Source organism: Rhineura floridana, chromosome 4 (genome assembly GCF_030035675.1).
Source record: "Rhineura floridana isolate rRhiFlo1 chromosome 4, rRhiFlo1.hap2, whole genome shotgun sequence".
NCBI classification, from domain to species: domain Eukaryota; kingdom Metazoa; phylum Chordata; class Lepidosauria; order Squamata; family Rhineuridae; genus Rhineura; species Rhineura floridana.
The window spans coordinates 169,288,226-169,308,581 of NC_084483.1; the positions used below are offsets into that span (position 1 = coordinate 169,288,226).

At 40.7% G+C, this 20,356-nt stretch overlaps 1 protein-coding gene across 2 annotated transcripts in view; it reads right to left on the reverse strand.

The window, feature by feature from the left end:
* The window catches only part of TGFB2 (transforming growth factor beta 2), a 112,951-nt gene that overhangs the window by 68,685 nt on the left and 23,910 nt on the right, over positions 1–20,356 (reverse strand). The window lies entirely within an intron of this gene.

Sequence of the window (20,356 nt, forward strand, 5' to 3'; positions counted from 1 at the left end):
CTATATCCACTAACCTGGGAATGCAGCAAAGTCTTGTAGCTCCTTACCTGGAAATATGTTTCACTGGCACTTAGCATCTGAGTAGACACGTCTAAGACTGCACTAATTATGTCTTTTCAGGAACAAATGAAACCCTTTTTATCTTCTCTGGTTTTTAAATTCTAACTGAAGCTTTTTCTTAGCTCTGTTGTTTTATCCTCCACTCTGCATTTTTAGCTTGTTTTGCATCTTACCTTGGAGCAGTTTTAATGCTGCAATGCACGCATAGTGTTGCAGATTTTACTGATGTTTTCAAACTGTTTTTTCCATTTTGCAAACTGCCCTGAGAACTGCCCTGTGGTCGTAAAAGGACATGCAACCAGGACCGGGAGAGTGAAGAGTTAATAACTGTAGAAAGGGCCATCTACCTTCCAGAAGCAGCATGGGGGAAAGAACCTTTGCTTGTTGTTTGTGCTAGTAATAAGAAGGCTGACTGTTAATAGAGGCTATTGTGTTTTATATTAAAATAAACAGTTACCTTCCATCAACAGGTAGCAGCACCTGTTCTTACTGGAAGCCTGAGGACACCTCTGACTCTTTCCTATAGCAGTTGTTATAGGGTTCCATATAAACTCACTAACAGGCAAAAAAACCTTGCGGTTTAAGAATGTACCTATAGCCCACAGATATTTCTATCAAACTTTAAAAAGCAGGAAAATTAGGCAGCTATAGTGAATGCACCAGGGGAGCAGGAGACCTGACCTCCTCTCTACAAATTGGTCAAAATGCAAACACAATTTGGGTTGGTCTTTCACAGTCCAATCCACTTGCTGTGTAGCTTGGAAGAATTTGGTAACATGTGCCTCTGAGCATATGGTGAGTGGTGGCAACACCTGCAATCAGCCCAAAAGGAAGGGGGAAGGAGGGGATTGGAAGGGGATGGGGAAGAAGGGGCAAAGGAAGTGGGAGGGAAGGGACAAAAGGGATGATGGGAAGGAGGAGGAGGGGAGGGCAGGTTTGATCATTTGCATGCTTTTTGAGTTCAGTGGGATTTACTTCCGTGCAATCATGCTTAAGATAGGTAAAACTGACCTGAGGGAGGGCACGGAGGGGAGGAGGAGGGAAAGAAGGGAGGCAGGAGGGAAGGGTGAGGAGATTGGGTGGGTTGGCACTGGGCAGAGGGGAAGCCCCTTTTTTTTCCAAAAGGAAAACTTTGTGAACAGTATCATTCTTTTTCACGGTTTCCCCCACCTTTTTATTCTACAGCAGGCACATGTAGCCTCCCACCCAAAATTAAACCAAAGCTGTCACTAGCCACATCCATACCAGACCTTTATTTCACTTTGGGCAGTCATGGCTTCTCTCAAAGAATCCTGGGAAGTGTAGTTAGTGAAGGGTGCTGAGAGTTGCTAGGAGATGTCCTGTTGCACTCACAGAACTTCAATCAGAGTGGCTGACTGTTAAACCACTCTGGCCACTGGAGCTCTGTCAGGGGAATAGGAGACTTCTCTCAGCACCCTCTACAAATTCGTTTAAAGCCATCCAAGATGGTGGCCATAACTGACTCCTGTGGGAGTGAATTCCAAAGTTTAACTATGCTCTGTGCAAAGAAGTACTTTCCTTTGTCTGTCCTGAATCTGTCCCAAATGTTGCAACCTTTCCTCATAGGGGAGTTGGTCCTTTCTTTTGATCAAACTGGTTGCCCTAATCAGAACTGGCCACCTGCCAGTTAAGCAGAGAGAGTGTTGTGACAAAGGGAAAAGCTGTCCCATTCTTCCACCCCATAAGAGTTCTTCTTTCCTATTCCTCTTATTTGGCCTGGCTTTTTAAAAGTGTCTTTCTTTTTTCTGTATAGTTTCAGAACAACTGGTAGGAACAATGTTTTATATGATTAAATGAAATAACAATAATTATTATTCCTGTTATTTGGCTTGGGGAAAAACAGTTTTCTCCCAGCTGTCTGAGAATAAATTGATATGCTTCTGTCATTTGTGTGTGTGTGTGTGCACATGTGTTTCACACAAAAGTCAGACAGGAAATACTTTCACTTGCTATCCAGAACACTAGCTGTATTTTTTTAAAAAAAATCCTCAGCATACCTGTTTGAGAGCAATCCCATCAAACCCAATGGGGTTTACTAGTGAATAAACCTGCATACGGTTGGGAATTCTAATCTGAGGTAGCCAAAGTCAAAATTGAAACAGAATGGTCTTTATTCTGGATTTCTTAATCCAGAACACTGATCTCCCCATCATCAACTCTGGCTCTGCCCACTGCATGTATGCAGTCCCAAACAGATTACTCCTGATGGAATGCAGCTGTCACTGGGGGGGGTGGAGCCAGATTACTAAAAATCTCTGAAGTACAGTTTACAGTGTTTGAAGTGACTAGGAATGTACTGAAAAATATGGGGCATCATTCAGTCAGCTAGGCTGGGAAACAAGTGATTATGCCAGGGGTTAGAAAATTGAGGATCCATCCTAACATATGAGCAAAGAGTCTCCATCTGCAGTGCTCTGACAATTCACACAATGTTATTATGAAATTCATGCTATGCCTTGTGAACATTTACAATTAAGTATGTTGCACAAGTCCTTATGGGTTTTGCTTCTTTTTTTTCTGGTATCAAATAGTGCCCTGTATATTTTATGTCCTGGACCTGGAAAAATGGTTTTTAATTCAGCTACATCTGGAGAGAATTCATTTCAAACACTGGCATTCAGTGGACCAGAGAAACCTAGAATGCCTGAAGTGACATAGAAGGAAGACCTCGCTGCAGGGCATTATACTTCTTCACACAGTGCATAGTTTGCTACAGAATTTGCTCCCGCAAGAGGCAGTGATGGCCACCAATTTGGACGGCTTTGAAAGAGGATTAGATGAATTCATGGAGGATGAATACCAGTTGCTGGAAACCTCAGGAGGGGAGAGTGCTCTTGCACTCAGATCCTGTTTGCGGGCTTCCCATGGGCATCTGGTGGGCCACTGTGAGAACAGGATGCTGGACTAGATGGGCCACTGGCCTGATCCAGCAGGCTGTTCTTATGTCCATGACAAAGCTCCCACTGACATGGACAGGCAGAGAAGGGAGACCCAGTAGTTGACTCAAGGAAGCTGAACGAAACAGTAGATTAAAAACAAAAATAAAAAGTGGCAAACTGAATTTGGTTGCATGTTATCAAAGCTTCATGCTATGGAACCTATGCCAGTTGTCATTAGGCTTCATTCAGGAATCCTGGAAATTAAGCCAAACTCCTTCTCCAAAAAACAATAAAAATCATGGCCTTGATTCAAAGCCAAGATGTTATTTGGATGAAGGGGTAAAGAAAATATGGGCTGGAGGACGACAGAACAAAGATGCCACAGAGCAGTAGGTGAGTTATTTGCGGCATTTCTTAGGCCAAGAAGATAACAGCTAAGGCAGGGATGGGAAAGCCGTATCCATCCAGATGTTGAACACCAACTCCAGCCAGGTGGGGACACTGGGAGCACTGCTCCCATTTTCAACTCCTATTAGTTTGTCATTAGTTTAGGAGAAGGGCATAGGTCAGTGGCAATCTGTTTTGCAGCTGCTGGTCAGTTTAGACAATATATAGCTAGATGGACCAGTGGTCTGATTTGGTATAAGACAGCTTCCTATGTTGCTGGTTTTAATTATGGCTTATTCAAACAAATCAATTTCAAACTGTGGTTTACAATCCTGGCTAGTTAAACCACAGTGAAAACTAAACAGAGTTCCCAGCGCAGATATAATGACAAACCATGTTTAGTTGAGAGAGGGGAAAAAAAGAAGATGCTTCAACTCTCTTCCTCATGGGCCTCTCCAGAAATGGGAGGGTAGGTTAATGCGTTTAACATAAAACAATGGTTTAGTGGCATATCCAAATGAAAAAATTGAAGAAAGGAGAAAATAAACTGCTTTAAGTTTCTTATCTCTGGCTTTTATGTGTATTTCAATAGGAAGTCTATCTTTTCATAATAATTTGCTGATCATAGACATTCTAAGAAGCCTACCCACTAAAATCCACTGGAGCCCATTGAGTAAAAACAAACAAAAACAAATCCTAAATGGCCTCTTTTCATGATTTATCTATAAATCTCAATTGCCATCTTGAGTCGCATTTACCCCAATCAATTCAATGCACATTTTGTCAAAGCTACCCAAATACCGCCTTTCTGCATGTTCCTCAGCACTACAAGAATTATGAACAGAACACTGCTGATTTGACAAGAACTATGTGTCCTTTGTAAAGAAAGATGGTGACCGCAGCAGTGGAGACAGAGAAAGAAAACAAAAAACCCTCCCTTGAAGTGAACGGGTTGAAAGCAAAGTAGAGCAGGCCCCAAATAAGGCCGAAGGCATATGTTCACAGAAAGAGAATGCCTTTCCTACCCCAGCCCCCCTTTCCCTCAAGTGGATGAAAAGTTAATATTTCAGGCAAAGGCTCCAGGGATCTTGGTTAGCTCAAGGTCAGGCATGATATTCTGTGAGACTACTGGGTCAGCAGCTGGAAACTTAAACAGCTGCTGAATTCATTCAGTATGCAACTATCAAAACAGGGTATCAGGGTAGATTCAACCCTTGGATAGCCCCCCACACCCTCGAGATCTACTTCAAAAATGGAATTTCCATCCTAAAGAAATTCTGTTGTGCCAAAGGTTTTCTTCGTTCTTAATGGGGACAGAATGTCAGAACATTTCCATTAAAAAAAATAATAAATCACAGGCCAAGCTCATAAGAAATGGAGAGGTAGAGTTTCTCTTCCCACAATGTTTGACTAAAAGCATTCTGAAGTAACTGACTGCTGCTTCTGATCTAGTGTGCTAATAAAAACACTCAACATTGAATACACAACTGCAAATGGATTTCCTTATGTTCTTTTTCCTAATTTCTCTTCTGCTTGGCAGTAGTACAGTGAGGCTAGAAGGAACAAGATAAAGACCACTAGAGGGACAAAATTCTAGAAGCCATCTCTGGAAGGTACACTATTCAGTGTGGGCTGAATCGTAACACAGCTGTGGACTCAGTGGGTCAAGACGCCATGCCTCTGTCTCATCTGTAAAATGGGAACAATAATAAGGGCCTGTGGTCAGATAAGAACACACCCCAATCACACCTGCACTGGCTTCCATCCACAGATCCCTGTGTGTGAAAGCAGGCTGCATTCATGCTGCTGAATTCTAATCCCCAGGTTTGTTCTGACAGTGCTTATAGTCCTACCAATTTCAATGGAGCATTTTTCAATTTAAGTATATTTTAGACCAAGGTCAAAAATTGTAGTTTTATGATGCAATTCTATGCATGTCATACTGAGTTCAATGGCCGTACCTCCAGGTAAGTTTGCGTCCTTATGTTTACTTGGAAGTGAAACAGAAGTCTGACTTGCCCTTTCTTGATTAGGAGTGTGTTGGTTTACAAAGAAGTAGATTATCTGCCCAAGACCATAACATACATTTGTCAGGCTTAAGTTACCACATTTAACTTGGCAAATTCTGCACATGAGGACAGTGAGTGTGCCACTAACTCACAGATATCACATGAAGCACACCCCTCAATTTACATCATTTAAAAAATCCACACAAATGGGGGAAAGGCTGTAGCTCAGTGGTAGAGCATCTGCCTTGCTTGAAGAAGGTCCCAAGTTCAACCCCTGGCATCTCCAAGAAGGGCTGGATGGGAGACCGTCTCGGAACCATATGTAAGCCACCTTGGGTTTCTATCATGCAAAGAAAGGCAGGGTATAAATGTAATAAATAAATATATAATGGCAAAAAAATCCATCAAGGAAAAAAGGGGGGAAACAGCAGAAGAAGCCAATGTGGCTTCACAGAAACCTTAGAGATGACTTGAAAACAAAAAGGGCACATACAGGAAGTGGAGGGAAGGTCAGACCACAAAGGAAGAGTACAGACAGGTATCACTGAATTGCAGGGATGGCGCCAGGAAGGCTAAATCTGAGAATGAGCTTGGGTTAGCAAGAGATGCCAAAAGCAACAAAAAAGCGTTCTTCAGCTACATCCATAAAGACAGAGAAAAGAAATGGTGCTACAGCTACTCAATGAGGATGGCAAAATGGTAACAGATGACAAAGAAAAGGCAGAAGTGCTCAATTCCTACTTTGGCTCAGTCTTCTCCCAAAAGAGGGTCTATGACCCTCCTGAGAAAAGCGAAGTTGAAGCGACAGGATTGCAGCTTGAGACTGATAGAAAAATGGTCAAGGAATACCTAATCACTTTGAACAAGTTTAAATCTCCAAGGCCCAATGAACTGCATCCTAGAGTATTGGAGGACCTCGCTGAAGAACTCTCGGAACCACTGTCTATTATCTTTGCAAAATTGTGCAAGATGGGTGAAGTGCTGGAGGACTGATGGAGGGCTAATGTTGTCCCTATCTTCAAAAAGGGCAAAAGGGAGGAACCTGAGAACTACAGATCAGTCAGCCTGGCATCGATCCCTGGGAAAATTCAGATTATAAAGCGGTCAGTCTGTAAAGCACCTTGAAAACAATACAATGATTACTAGAAGCCAACAAATCCTGCCAGACTAATCTTATCTCATTTTTTGATTGGGAAACTTTCCTGGTAGACTGTGGAAACGCTGTGGACATAATATATCTTGACCTTGCCAAAGCTTTTGACAAGGTGCCCCATGATATTTTGAATTGCAAGCTAGCTAAATGTGGGCTGAATGGAACAACTATCAGGTGGATCCACAGTTGGCTACAAGATCGTACTCAAAGACTGCTTATCAATGGTTCCTTCTCAAACTGAGGAGAGGTAACGCGTGGGGTAACACGGGGCTCAGTCCTGGGTCCAGGGCTCTTCAACATTTTTATTAATGACGGACTTCTGGGAAGGGTTGCTTTGCCTGTGCTGCCTCTGAGCGAGCTCTCGTCTCAGAAGAAGCTTTTTCAGCTTTAAAATTAGTCAGAACGCTCTTTTTGACTGATAAAGATTTTCTTCTGGGCAGGGAGAAACGTAGAGATCAACCCCAAAGCCTGTTTTTGTGGGGAGGACTGGATTTCATTTATTTATGAGAGAAAGTTCAAACTGCAATGCCAGACGGACTTTCATCAAGCTCTAGCTGATTACAGCGACACGTTTATCTTTTCTTTAAAGAAAAAACGGACTCTAACAGGCAGATAAGCATCCTTCTTTCTATCTTCTTTTTCCACTTGGCTTAAATTGGTGAAGCAAAAAAGAGATTTGTCAATGAATCAGCTGTGAAGAAATTCTAGGTGAGCGCTTTTCTCTTTCACTAACGAAATTAAGGAGGAAAGAAATCGAAAAAGCTTATCTTTGTTTTTATTGCAAAAAGCTGTCCTGGAGGTGCATTCTAAAGATATCAACGGAAGAGGGATTTCTATTTCGAGGAGGGGGGGAAAAAAATTTTTTTTTGGTCTATTTCATTTTGACGAATCTGCTTGTTCACGACGCCACTAATTGTTTTGATGTTGGGAACTAAGTTTGTTTTGTATTCCTGAACACATAGAGATAAGGCGGGCTGTATTGTCTACACTGATACAAGCAAGCCTGAAATATTAACCCAATTGTGGCTGAAATAATTTTTGTCTCTGTGGTTTTAAGAATGACAACCAGGAAAGTGAATGAGACCATGGAAGAAATTATGTTTCAGAAAATAATGGCTGAGATTGAGATAACGAAACAAACCCTGAGACAGGGTAGACAGGATATGAAAATTGAACTTAAAATGACGCAGGAGCTTAAAGAAATAGTGGATTCTGTGAGAGAGGAGTTTGATGGGATAGGGAAGCTACAAGCCCTGGAGATTGGAACAAATGTGAAATTTGAAAAAGATTTGGATTTTATGGATGTTAGAAATAAAGTTGACTGTTTGGAATTCAACGTTGTCTCTGAAGAAATTAATGAAGATTTTGGTGGTAAAGTTATCAATGTCTTGGATAATTTTCTGGACTGGAATGATGTGATGGAGTTTGACATAGAAAAAATCTATGGAGTTGGCTACAGATATGTGACAGTGGAGAAACTCTTAAGAGATGAGCCAGTGCATTTTGTAAAAAAGAACAGAGATATGACTTTGCAGCAATACTTCAGCAACATATTCAGAATTCTTGACTGGAATGATGTGATGGGGCTTGACATGGAAAAAATTTATGGAATTAACTACAAATATGTGACAGAGCAGAGATGCACCCAGAGCAGAGATGTGACTTTACAACAATATTTCAACAACATATTCAGAATTGATGGCAAAGACATATTTGTGATGGGGGAAATTCCCATCAGACTCTTGTTATATGACTATGGCTACGACAGCAAGATCATCATGGGATACTGATAATGGACGAATGGATACTGAAACCACTGGATTTAACAGGACTATTGAAGATGGAAGATGGAATTAATATTGATAATGGAAGAATGGTTATAGAAATTATTGGATTTAACAGATTTGACGAGATGGATTAATTGATATGTTTACTTGGACTATGGCTATGACAACAAGATTATTATGGGATATTGATAACGGAAGAATGGCTACTGAAATTACTGGACTTAACAGGATTATTGAAGATGGAAGATGGAGTTAATATAGATAATGGAAGAATGGCTATTGAAATTATTGGGCCTAACAGATTTGAATTAGATGGATTAAGCGATATGTTTATTTGGAGAAAAATTGAAAGATATATCTTTCAAGGAATTGAAACCTCTCTTTGACTTTTTGTGGAAAGAATAAAATAATGTTTATGAGATTTGATGATTAATTAAGATAACTACTGGAGGAAAGTGATTTTATAATATAATTTTAGAGATAGGATTGTTATATATTCTAGACCTATAACTGATCTGCGACAAATCGGAAGTCGACATTTTATTTTATTGTTTAATTGTTTTTGTTTTGTTTTGTTTTGTCTTTGAAAATTTGAATAAAAATTAATGATAAAAAAACATTTTTATTAATTACTTGGATGAGGAGGTGCAAGAAATGCTTATCAAATTTGCAGATGACACAAAATTGGGAGGGAGAGCTAATACCTTGAAAGACAGAAACAAAATTCATAGGGATCTTGATAGGCTGGAGCATTGGGCTGAAAACAATAGAATGGAATGAACAGGGATAAGTGGAAAGTTTTACATCAACAAAAAAGAAACCAAGTGCACAGTTATAAGATTGGGGATACTTTGCTCAGCAATACTACATGCGAGAAGGATCTTGGGATTGTTGTTGATCACAAGCTGAATATGAGGCAACAGTGTGATGTGGCTACAAAAAAGGCAAATGTTATTTTAGGCTGCATTAACAGAAGTATAGTTTCGAAATTGCAGGAAGTATTGGTTCCCCTCTATTCAGCACTGGTTAGGCCTTATCTTGAGTACTGAGTCCAGTTCTGGACATTGCATTTTAAGAAGGATGCAGACAAACTGGAACGGTTTCAGAGGAGGGCAACAGGGATGATCAAGGGACTAGAAACAAAGCCCAATGAGGAGAGACTGAAAGAACAGGGCGTGTTTAGCCTTGAGAACAGAAGACTGAGGGGAGATTGATAGCACTCTTCAAGTACTTCAAAAGTTGTCACACAGATGAGGGCCAGGATCTTTTCTCGATCATCCCAGAGTGCAGGATGCGGAATAATGGGCTCAATTTACAGGAAGCCAGATTTCAACTGAACATCAGGAAAACCTTCCTGTTAGAGCTGTAGGACAATGGAACCAATTACCTAGGGAGGTGGTGGGGTCTCCAACATTGGAGGCCTTCAAGAGGCAGCTGGACAGCCACCTGTCGGGTATGCTTTAATTTGGATTCCTGTATTGAGCAGAGGGTTGGACTCGATGGCTTTATAGGCCTCTTCCAACTCTATGATTCTATGAAAGCCACATAAGCTGGAAGTAGACATTATAGGAGCTGTGTGGTGGCCACTGAATTCATAGCTTTGCTCCTCCTCTTCCCTCTCTCCAATAACATATAGGTAATCAACACATGGGACATGACATCAAGGCTGGTTTGAGGTTTGATGGGACCCCCTGTGGCTGGCCCTCTGCTATGTTGGTGCCCCCATCCCCAGGAGCCCCAGGAGGCTTATAGTGGTTGTCCTATAATACTGGGTGACTTATAACTGCCATTTAATTTTCCTAGAATGCCCTGAACATAGCATCTCTCCAGAGCATTGTGGGAAATTTAAATGGAGGTCCCTGTGGAGACTGCCATTAAAATTGCCAGCAACAACCCTGAATGATACTATGCTAGGGAGGGGGCACTCCAGGGTAGGGATGGAAAGATCTGTCAATTTTGGTTCTCTCAGTTTCTAATTTTTCCAGTCTTAAATTCAGTTCTCCACATTTCTGCAGCAATTTGTGAATTTTTTTTAAAAAAATCATCATGAAAATTCTCTAGCATTTTAGTGCAACTTTCTCCAATACACATTTTTGTAGGCAGTTTTGACTAACGTACACATTTTTGCAAGCCATCTCTCGTCATATGCATTTTTGCATGTTATTTTCACATATATTCATTTTTATGCACACTTTCCCCTAATATATGCATTTTTGTAAACATTGATTGACAAATTGCATTGCAAAGTTCAGTTAAGTGCAAATTTGAAAGGATGGCTGTGTTTCGGTTCTCATAGTGTTTTGAAAAGTGCAAATTTTATCAATGAGAACCGACTTGAAATTCTCGTCCATCCCTACTTCAGGGTATTATAGAAAATTTAAATTGTCGCTCCATGCCACCCAGCACTCGGAGCCCCTGAAACGAGGGCCTGAGGGCAGGAGTGGGCCTTGTGGGGCTGTTAGAGCCCCAGACGCAACCCAAGAATGCCAGGTACTGATGCTGGCCCTGTGTGACATCACCACCCTCAGGAGTTTTTCTACACCTGCTCCACTTCACTGGCTGCTTCTTGTGGGAGTAGATTACTCAGAGCACAATGTCACACCACATGTTTTGTTTTGCAACACATTACTAGGAAGAGAGAACATGTAGCTGTTGTTGATTGTGGGCACACATCTCCAGTAACATCTAGGCACAGTCACCCTGTAAGCTCAGCAGGGATGATGTGCAACGAAGACCAGATTTTCCCCTGCATTTACAATGGTTTAAGCAGAGGATTGTTAGCAATCGTAAATCATTAAAACAAAATAGCTGGACCTCGAAAGATCCTGGGAGAGATTCCCCTCTCCCTGCCCTCCACAAAGAATTATACTATGTGGTTTCTCGAAAACCACAAAAGCTACATTCTGTTCTTGCCTACTAACATTCAGACCAGGGGCTACAGTTGCATGTTCAAACTTTTCCTTATGATCATGAAAGCAAGCCAACAGCATACACTCCTGTGCTTGCCCCATTGAAATGGGGCTTCTGCAGAAGACCATCAGGGCAATTGCTCTAATGTCCTTTTTAACATAATAAAGAGAAGGTGCGATTGTAGCCATTTCAGCGCCAGGTTCTTTAAAACACAAGCATGGAACACAAACTGTGCTACTTGCAATATAGTTATGACAACTGGCACCATTGTAGGAAAAACTGATTCTTAATTCAGGAGCTTTTGCCTGTCTTGAAAGGTTCTTACTTTTTTTTAAAGTGACTTTGATTAGCATGGCATTTTAAAGAGTTAAAGTAAAGCAATAAAAAAGACGTGTATACTATACCATTATCAGAGAGACATTTTGAGCACAACCATTTGAGAAGAGACAGTTCATGCAAGGTGATACTGATGGCACTTCAGCGACTTGGCATAGTGTATTTTCCCTTAACAAGTCCTCAAAATCACACTCAGGATGGAGAAATTCACTCTTAAGCTGGATGCCTGCCCCTCTGGCACAAGCTAACTTAACATTTTTATTCAATTACTATTTATAAAAGAAAAGAAAAGAACTGGGTAGTTTTCCTTTGTCTTTTAAAAGCACGACCCTGATTGTCTGGTGATTTGCAACCAGATGAGTTTAAAGTCATCAGCAAAAGCATAGCATCCTAATGGAAACAGAGATACAATGATGTGAGCACTTTCTGTTGCACAGACAAATTCTGTTCATCCAACCTCTCCTCTCCACTCCCCAACCTCTCCCTGCCAGGAAGAACTCCTGTTCTCTTTGGCATGCTCCAGCAATACTGGCTTTGGAGAGTTCGCCAGGGCTCCAAAGGACAGAATTTCCAAACCGTTCCCTGGCTACAGAAGGAAATGAAAGTCAGTCATTTTCAAGAAAAGCAGGTTGGATTGTCCAAGGTTACAATTCTGCTCCATTAATGTGAGTTTTACCACTGATGTCTATAGGAGTCGGACTGCACTCCAAGCAAACTTTAGGGGAAATTTAGCATCACAACCAAAGATCCATATTTGAAAGTTTCTAGGATACTTTAAAAAAATTTTTAAAGGTGATGGTTAAGTAAATGTTGAATTAACCTAAGCCAAGTCAGACATAAAATTGCAAATACTTTAACAGCAGTAAAATCCTGGTGCTTTTACTTTCTTTCCAAAACTCGCCAAAAAAACAAATGTGCGTTATAAATAGCCCTCAGGTTTAACTCCTAAAAGTGGGGAAAAACTTGCTTGTAAATTTCACAGTGAATTTTCCAAAAGAACTGTATCTCAGGCATTGCCTTTCACAACATACAGAGAACAAATTTACTAGCCATGCAAATTCAAGTATAAACAAGCCAATTTAATGCTATTTCATTTGCCAGTAAAATAATTACTAGTCAGCTACTATATCATTCTCATCAAGACAGAGTGTTGTATCCAATGATGACTTGTGCAAACTGAAAACAAGATGGGGCAGAAGGTTTTCACTGATAATCCCTACCCATAACATCCTTCGGGGTGGGGGGACTCCCCAAAAAGTTTAGGGAAGAATCTGTGCCAAGAATGGTTTGTCAATGCAAAGCCACCATAGGATACAACCCAATAGTTTTATGGTTCTAGTGAATGTTCAACTGAAATGTGTTAAATTACCCGTGTCAGCATTGTTTTCAGTGGGGGAAAATGTAGCTAACCTTTACATCGTTATTGGATTTGTATGCAACTAGCCATTTCCAGGATTTGTTGAAACCAAATTCCACAGGGTCAAAATTGCTCATGACTTCTAATTCAGTGGCTACAGAATCTCCTGGAAGATCAAAATATTCCCCATTGGCGTTTTCAGTGTTACTCTTTTTGTTTGTGACCTGTTTGGTTCCTGTAAATGGCAGAAAGGCATTGTTGGTAGATGGTAACTTATATTAATGTAAGATCCAGATCATTCCAAAGCTACAATGTATTTTTTGATGTTCTGAAGATGTCTCTTTATCCTACTCCCAGATTGTACTTTTGGCTAACATATACAAAATAGTTTCTTCTATACTAAGACAGAGGAATGATGCCAGTTAATTAGCAGCTACAGAAATGGGAAACTGTTGGGAAAGTGTTTTAAGCAAGGGCTATTCTTTGTAGTCATAGACATTAGCTAGTACATTAGTTAAACACCAGTTTGCCAATTGCAATTCCATTAGAGCAAGAAATGGTAGATGTCATCCCCATTTATAGTAAGCATCCCCACATCAATTCAGCTATATGGGACATCATATTTAGACTTTAAAAAATCCTCTGATCTGCCAAAATAGCAGCAATAAAAGTTTCATAAATATAACCAGCATGTGACTTTCAGCTAGAAATGTCAGACCATTATGATTTGTCATGTGTATAAACTCAATCCTGGAGAGAAATGTTGGCATAAGTGTTTAAGGATGCCTTCCTTTGGAAGATATAACATCACACATGGCTACTGATATGTATTTGCCAATGCTGGGCTCATGCCTACCAGGAAGTAACAGTTCCTGACTTGGAAGCACCCATCCTCAGATGATGACCAGGCACCTGGTTGGCCACTATGAGAACAGGATGCTGGACTAGATGGGCCACTGGCCTGATCCAGCAGGCTCTTCTTATGTTCTTATGTTCTTATGATCACTGGTAGTGATTTACTCAGTGGTAATAAAGAATACTCTCTGCGTGCTATCTCATGCACAGTTTCTTTATTACAATGCATCCTAGAAGGCTGGTCCTTGGCATTGCAACCAGGTTTTAGGATTAAATCCCAGCATGTCACTGGGATTAAATCCCCAGCATATCCAACCCAGGAAGCTTTGGGAGGTCATTCATAAAGGTACCAGTGGCAACCAAGCATTGTATTTTTGTATCCCTAAATAATCTTTTGTTATGGACTGGGTTGGACTAGATCAGGTGTGGGGAACCTTCAGTCATCCAAATGTTGCTGAACTACAACTCCCATCATTCCTAGCCATTGACCATGCTTGATGGGGCTGATGGGAGTTGCAGTTCAGCAACATCTGGAGAGCCAAAGGTTCCCCACACCTAGACTACATGAGCCTTTGGTAGATTTCAATTTCTACAATATTACCATCTAGCTGGAAGACCCAAATCCAATCAAATGGCACCACTTACTGGTGGTGCATCAGTTAACTTCCAAAGCAACTCCCCTGACATTACAGATAAATACATGCAACTATTGTCATCATATGTTTGACTACATTTAAAGCCAATCAACACATTTCTCTTGCCTTGTTCCAAAATTGCATTGCTTCTAAGATACTTTTGCTACCAATTGACTCCAACCCTCTCAGTCAAAAGTAGCTTTGCTGATGGATGCTATCCTTGCTTTCTAATCATAGCCTATTTGTAGCTATTGGAAGATTTAGTGCTTATGCACATTAAAAACGTGTGAGTTTGCATTTGTTCCTGGAGAAACTTTTAGATATACAGCCCACTTTGGCTTTTAGGTGAGTAACAGCTTTTGGAGAAGGAATGATGGAAATACATTAAAATTTGTTTATTTGGAAGGTCTTCACGGTCAGATTATCATTTGGGAAGAAGTGTGTGTGTGGAATACCAGAAAGGTACAGTGCATAAACTCATGCTTATTTCCCTGAATTCTGAAACCACATGCTATTCCCATCTTGCTGCCATATGCTGCTACCAGATGACAACTGCTATCAAATGCTGCTACCAATAACCTGCCACTCTGTTTATTTTCCTACCTTTTTCTTTTACAGCTCATGTAGAACTACAGTTCTGATGGTAATTCATCAAAGGCAAAAGAACCATATTTCAACAAGGGTTCCAAAATATCCTGTGACTTTCTTGCAAAAACAACAACAAATGTATAGTGCCATTACCTACCGAGAACAAAATCAAACCTTCATTGTCTCCAGAGTATTCTGGTTTTACTCTCCCCCCACTCCCCAAAAGAAGAAGAAAAAGAGAAGAGATTGACTTCTACACTCATGGCTTACCCAGCAAGAGTAGTGAGAGATTATCCACCCCACTCTCTAGCTCAGTAATGGGGAACCTCCAGCCTGTGGGCCAAATGTGGCTCTCAGGACCATCCTCAGGCCACCCCCTCCACCAGCTTGGCTTCACGTCCTCCTCGAGTGCTTTTGCCTGGCTGGATTTTATCCTTGAACTATGATATTGCCTCTCGCTTTTCCTATCTTCAAAAAGGGCAAAAAGGAGGAACCTGGGAACTACAGACAAGTCAGCCTAACATCAATCCCTGGAAAAACTCTGGAGCAGATTATAAAGCAGTCAATCTGTAAGTACCTTGAAAACAATGCAGTGATTACAACGGGGCCCCAACATGGATTTATGAAGAACAAATCCTGCCAAACTAATCTTATCTCATTTTTTATTGGCTAACCTCCCTTGTAGACTGTGGGAATGCTGTGGACATAATATATCTCGACTTCAGCAAAGCTTTTGATCAGCAAGCTAGCTAAAGGTGGGCTGGATGGAACAACTATCAGGTGGATCCACAGTTGGCTCCAGAATCATACTCAAAGAGTGCTTATCAATGGTTCCTTCTCAAACTGGGTGGAAGTAATGAGTGGGGTACCACAGGGCTCGGTCCTGGGCCCAGTGCTCTTCAACATTTTTATTAACGACTTGGATGAGGAGGTACAGAGCATGCTTATCAAATTTGCAGATGAGACAAAATTGGGGGCACAGCTAATACCGTGGAAGACAGAAAATTGAAAGGGACCTTAATAGGCTGGAGCAGTGGGCTGAAAACAACAGAATGAAATTCAACAGGGATAAATGCAAAGTTCTAAGTTCAACGTAAACTTGGTGATGCTTGTGTTGGCGTATGGTCTACAAACAATCAGGACTTCATGCAATCAAAAGTGCCATGTGTCAAGTTTGTAAAGTAGCTATTGCAAATGGCTGTTGGAACCATCCTGAGAATCCCAGATAATGGTGGTGCCTCAGCCCTGTTCAGGCCTTCAAAAAAGTTACATAAGGGCTTGTGATCTGGAACCCTGTGCAGTTAGGGTTCCCAATTGTGGGGCAGATTCTAACCATGTTCAGCTGCATGTGGTTAGACTCTCCCTACTGAGCTCCGTGATCAATGTGTAAAAGGCCAGGAGAGGAAGGAGCTGGGGCAGTGCACACAGAGGTAGGGGTGGGGGGAGCAAGCATGCCCCCACATCCCAATACAGGTAAAGCTCTCATGAATCCTTTTGAATGACAGAAGAGGGCATCTCTGCCTATCCATTCCCCATTAGATTTCCATTTTTGTACCACATAATAACAAATGGGGATATCTGATGTTCTTCCATGTTTTTAAAATCAGGAATGGGATATTTTTGTGCAAGACACAGTACACTGTTATAAGCATACATAAGCTCCAGTCCAGTGATCCCAATTACAAGATGCGTGCAAGGTTTGGGGGCAATCCCTAACATTCATGTCAATGAGGAAATTTCATGTTATTTTGATCCTACCTTATTTTGTAGAAAGAACTGGCAAACATATTCATATACAGGAAAAGCTTGAAAAGAGAGTGCTGGGCTGTTAAAGAATTTTTGTAAAAGTCTTGGACAACTTAGCAATGGGACATGTTGGTACCATCTAATGTAATATTTACCACTTTTATCACACTGGAAAGTCTGGGAAAACAATATATATGAGGAGAGGGGCATTCAGTGCTAGTCCTACTCAGAGTAGATCCACTGAAGTTAATAGACATGACAAACTTAGCTTCATTAATTTCAATAGGTCTATTCAGAGGGCTTAGTTGAACACAACCCAGTTTATCAAAATGTATATCAAAATGTATCTCCTTACCATTACTAAATGATTCCAGTTTTTTCTGACAAGTAAATAAGTATATTGTGCACTTTAGATACTCTCTCAATACATTTTAATGACACTGCACATTCCTGCACTTTTCTTTCTTATTTCTGCTTGAGGAATACACATTTGTTCAGCATGTTTTTCATGTGCTGTTCTCTTTTCACCATAAATCTGGCAGTGTTTCTCCTGTTCTAGTCTCTGTTAATGGCCACAAACTCATGCAACCCTAAACCATAGTTCAGCGCTACGTAGGCAAGCCTGAGTGAAGTAGACTCAGGCTCATACACTCCCCCTCCTCTGGGGCATGGAGGAATTCAACAAAAAAATAGTTTCACTCTTTAAGGATCCCAGCTTAGCATTAGTAATCGTTAGTTACTAAAACAACCAACTTCAAACTGTGAGTTATGATGCTGGCTTGCATCAAGCCAGGACACCTGGTTTGAACGTAAAGCTAAGCCAGAATCTTTTAAAAAGTGGAACTAACGCCTTCTCTTGGCCATACGGGACCACACAAGCTTAACATTTAGCTTGTTCTCATTCAGGCCCATCTACACACTGCTAAACCATGGTTAAGCTTTACACATGAAGACAGTCAGTGTGTGTATATGGATATGCCTTGATTATTTCTTTTTCTTTCCTTCTGGCATTTTGCCATCCTTTTTATGTACATTTTTTAAATATATAAAAGTATATTCATATACATGTATATGAAAATGTGTCTCTTAGCTGCCTTAATTGCATCAGTTACTTCAACTCAGTCTACAAACTTTCTATATTGTACCGGGGTGTAATTCCTTCTAAACCAGATTGCATCCTAATATTTGTAAAGAGATAGAAAGCTGTGATTCCTTACCTTCTAGGCAAGGCAGTGTGACAGATGCTCTGTTTTTACCCCAAAGCTCTATCTGAGCTGAGCAAGCTGCTGACTTGCAAATGCTAAATGTAAACAAAAACAGAATCAGAAAACCAAAAAGCCTTCAGCAGTAGTTGGGCTGCCTTTTAAAATTCAAGGCAGGGTTTTAAACGAGAGGGTTCCAGTGTAAACACCCTGACACTGGCCAAACAAGGAAAATACCATTAATTTCTATGAGAGAGAGAAAAGAGGGAGTTGGAAAGAGTGAGAGATTTACTGCTGCATTTTGCTGTGTGTGTACAATCATCACTGATAGACTCTCCTCAGGAAGTGTCGAAATTACCATTGTTGACATGGATCCAACCACTAGAAATTAAATTATCTTTCCCAGAACATTCCAATTTGGGCTTTGGCAACAACAGATGGCTTAATGCTGTTAAACAGATATATACATACATACTTTTAAAACATATATAATACAGTACTCTCTTCTAAGCAAGACCTCCCTCTTGGATTTTTTGCAATAACATTTTTTTCTTAACTCAACTGGACGTGAAGAATCAGCTGGAGATTCCTATCGTAAGATCTGGATGCAGCACCAAAAGATGCAATCCAAAATTGTGAAATGAAGTAACAAATGGATCTTTACAAGAATGAATGCCTGCAGATGTGTCAGGGCAGATGCGGCATTTGTCAGTACAGTGTGGATCTGACAGTGAGGCAAAGAGCCAAACAAATCTGGCCAAGGTCAAATTCACAACATTTGTCCTCTCCCCACCCACCTTTCTCTTGCATTTGACTGAGAATGGTGTTATAGAGGTTGCTGAAATGCAATATGCAAGTCAGTATTTTGACAGGATTTTAATCTTTTAGCTTTAAAAATAAATAAATGCCATTCAGATAGTACATAGAATCTGAAAGTTGGAAGATACCTCAGAGGTCATCTAGTCCAACCCTCTGGTCAGTGCAGGAATCTTAATCTTTGCTTAAATATCTCCAGGGAAAGAGGTATATGACTTTAATGAAAATATTATGAATGCAAGAAAACCCTTAGGTTGCCACTGCAAAGGCCCTCTCTCCAGTAGCCAACTGTCACAACTTACTTGGTAGGGACACCCAGAGAAATGCCCGTAAACAGAGCTTGGAAGTAATTAGTTACAAGTAACGACTTGTAATTCATTACTTTTTTGAGGAACGAGTGGGTAGTTCCTTTACATTTTGCTGGTAATAGATTTAACAGTAATTTTATTACTTTTGTGGAGTAACTGTAATGTTTCCAACATTACTTTTGGGGATTACTTGGGGGGGGAGCAGGGGAAGTCTTCTGCTTCTCTGATTTGTGGATGAAAATCATGTGCCTCAAACTGGGCTTCTGTGCAGCATCGCTCTTCCCTCATGCTCTGTGTGTGGGTAGGAGGCGACGAGGGAGGAGGTGAAGAGTGAGGCGGGATGGAGTGGAGAAAACAATTGTTTAAAAAAATGGATGGTGGTGGTGAAGAATGGAGTGGAGGGAAAAACATGGATAAAGGAGGAGAAGGAGGCAGCAGCAGAATGGAAATAAAGAACTGTGGAGGTGAAAGATGACAATGTCTGAATGTGTGTGTATGTGTGTGTGTGTATATATATGTATATATATATATATATATATATATATATATATATACTGTGTTTGCACTTGGCACATAAAGTGACTACTGTGCTGCATTTGCAGTATTTTAACTTTTTTGCATCTCGGGGGGAAATGTTTGCTTGGGTGAGTGTCCCTTAGTCGGTGGCAGGGCAGGGTCTGGGAGGTGGTTAGGTGAGAGAGATTATGCTTGCTGGCTGGGTGGGGGGGTTGCAATTGGTTTGACGTACAAAGATCTGAGTAGTGGCCTCTGTTTCCCTCCCCACCCCCTTTACCAGCGAAGAGACCATCACTGCTATCTTATGGATAAAAAGAATTATTCTACTACCTCTGTATGTGTGTGTTTATTTCTAATGTTGTTTTAGGCTACTTAGATGTGCAGCAGCCAAGGCCAGCACCTTGTAGGCGCTTTTTAAAAACGGAAATATAATTGTAGTGATTACTTGTGAGAAAAAGTAAAGTAATCAGTTACTTTCAGAGCAATTGTAATCGTAACAGTAATTACTACTTTTTGGGCCATGTAATTGTAACTGTAATTTTTTTACTTTTTTAAAGTAATCTTCTAAGCTCTGCCCATAAATGGCTGGTAATTGTCTATATATAGAAAGTCCTAATTATAAGTAGTAAAAAGTAGAAAAATAGTCTTCTTTCCCCCCACAAACACTTACTCAAGGACAGCTTATGCAAAACACTGATTTTATCTTGCTCTGCAAAGTAATGCATACGCCTCTGTCCTGAGCCAACATTTTCTGTGTGTGTGTGCAGAGCTCCCCATCCACTTCAAAAGGG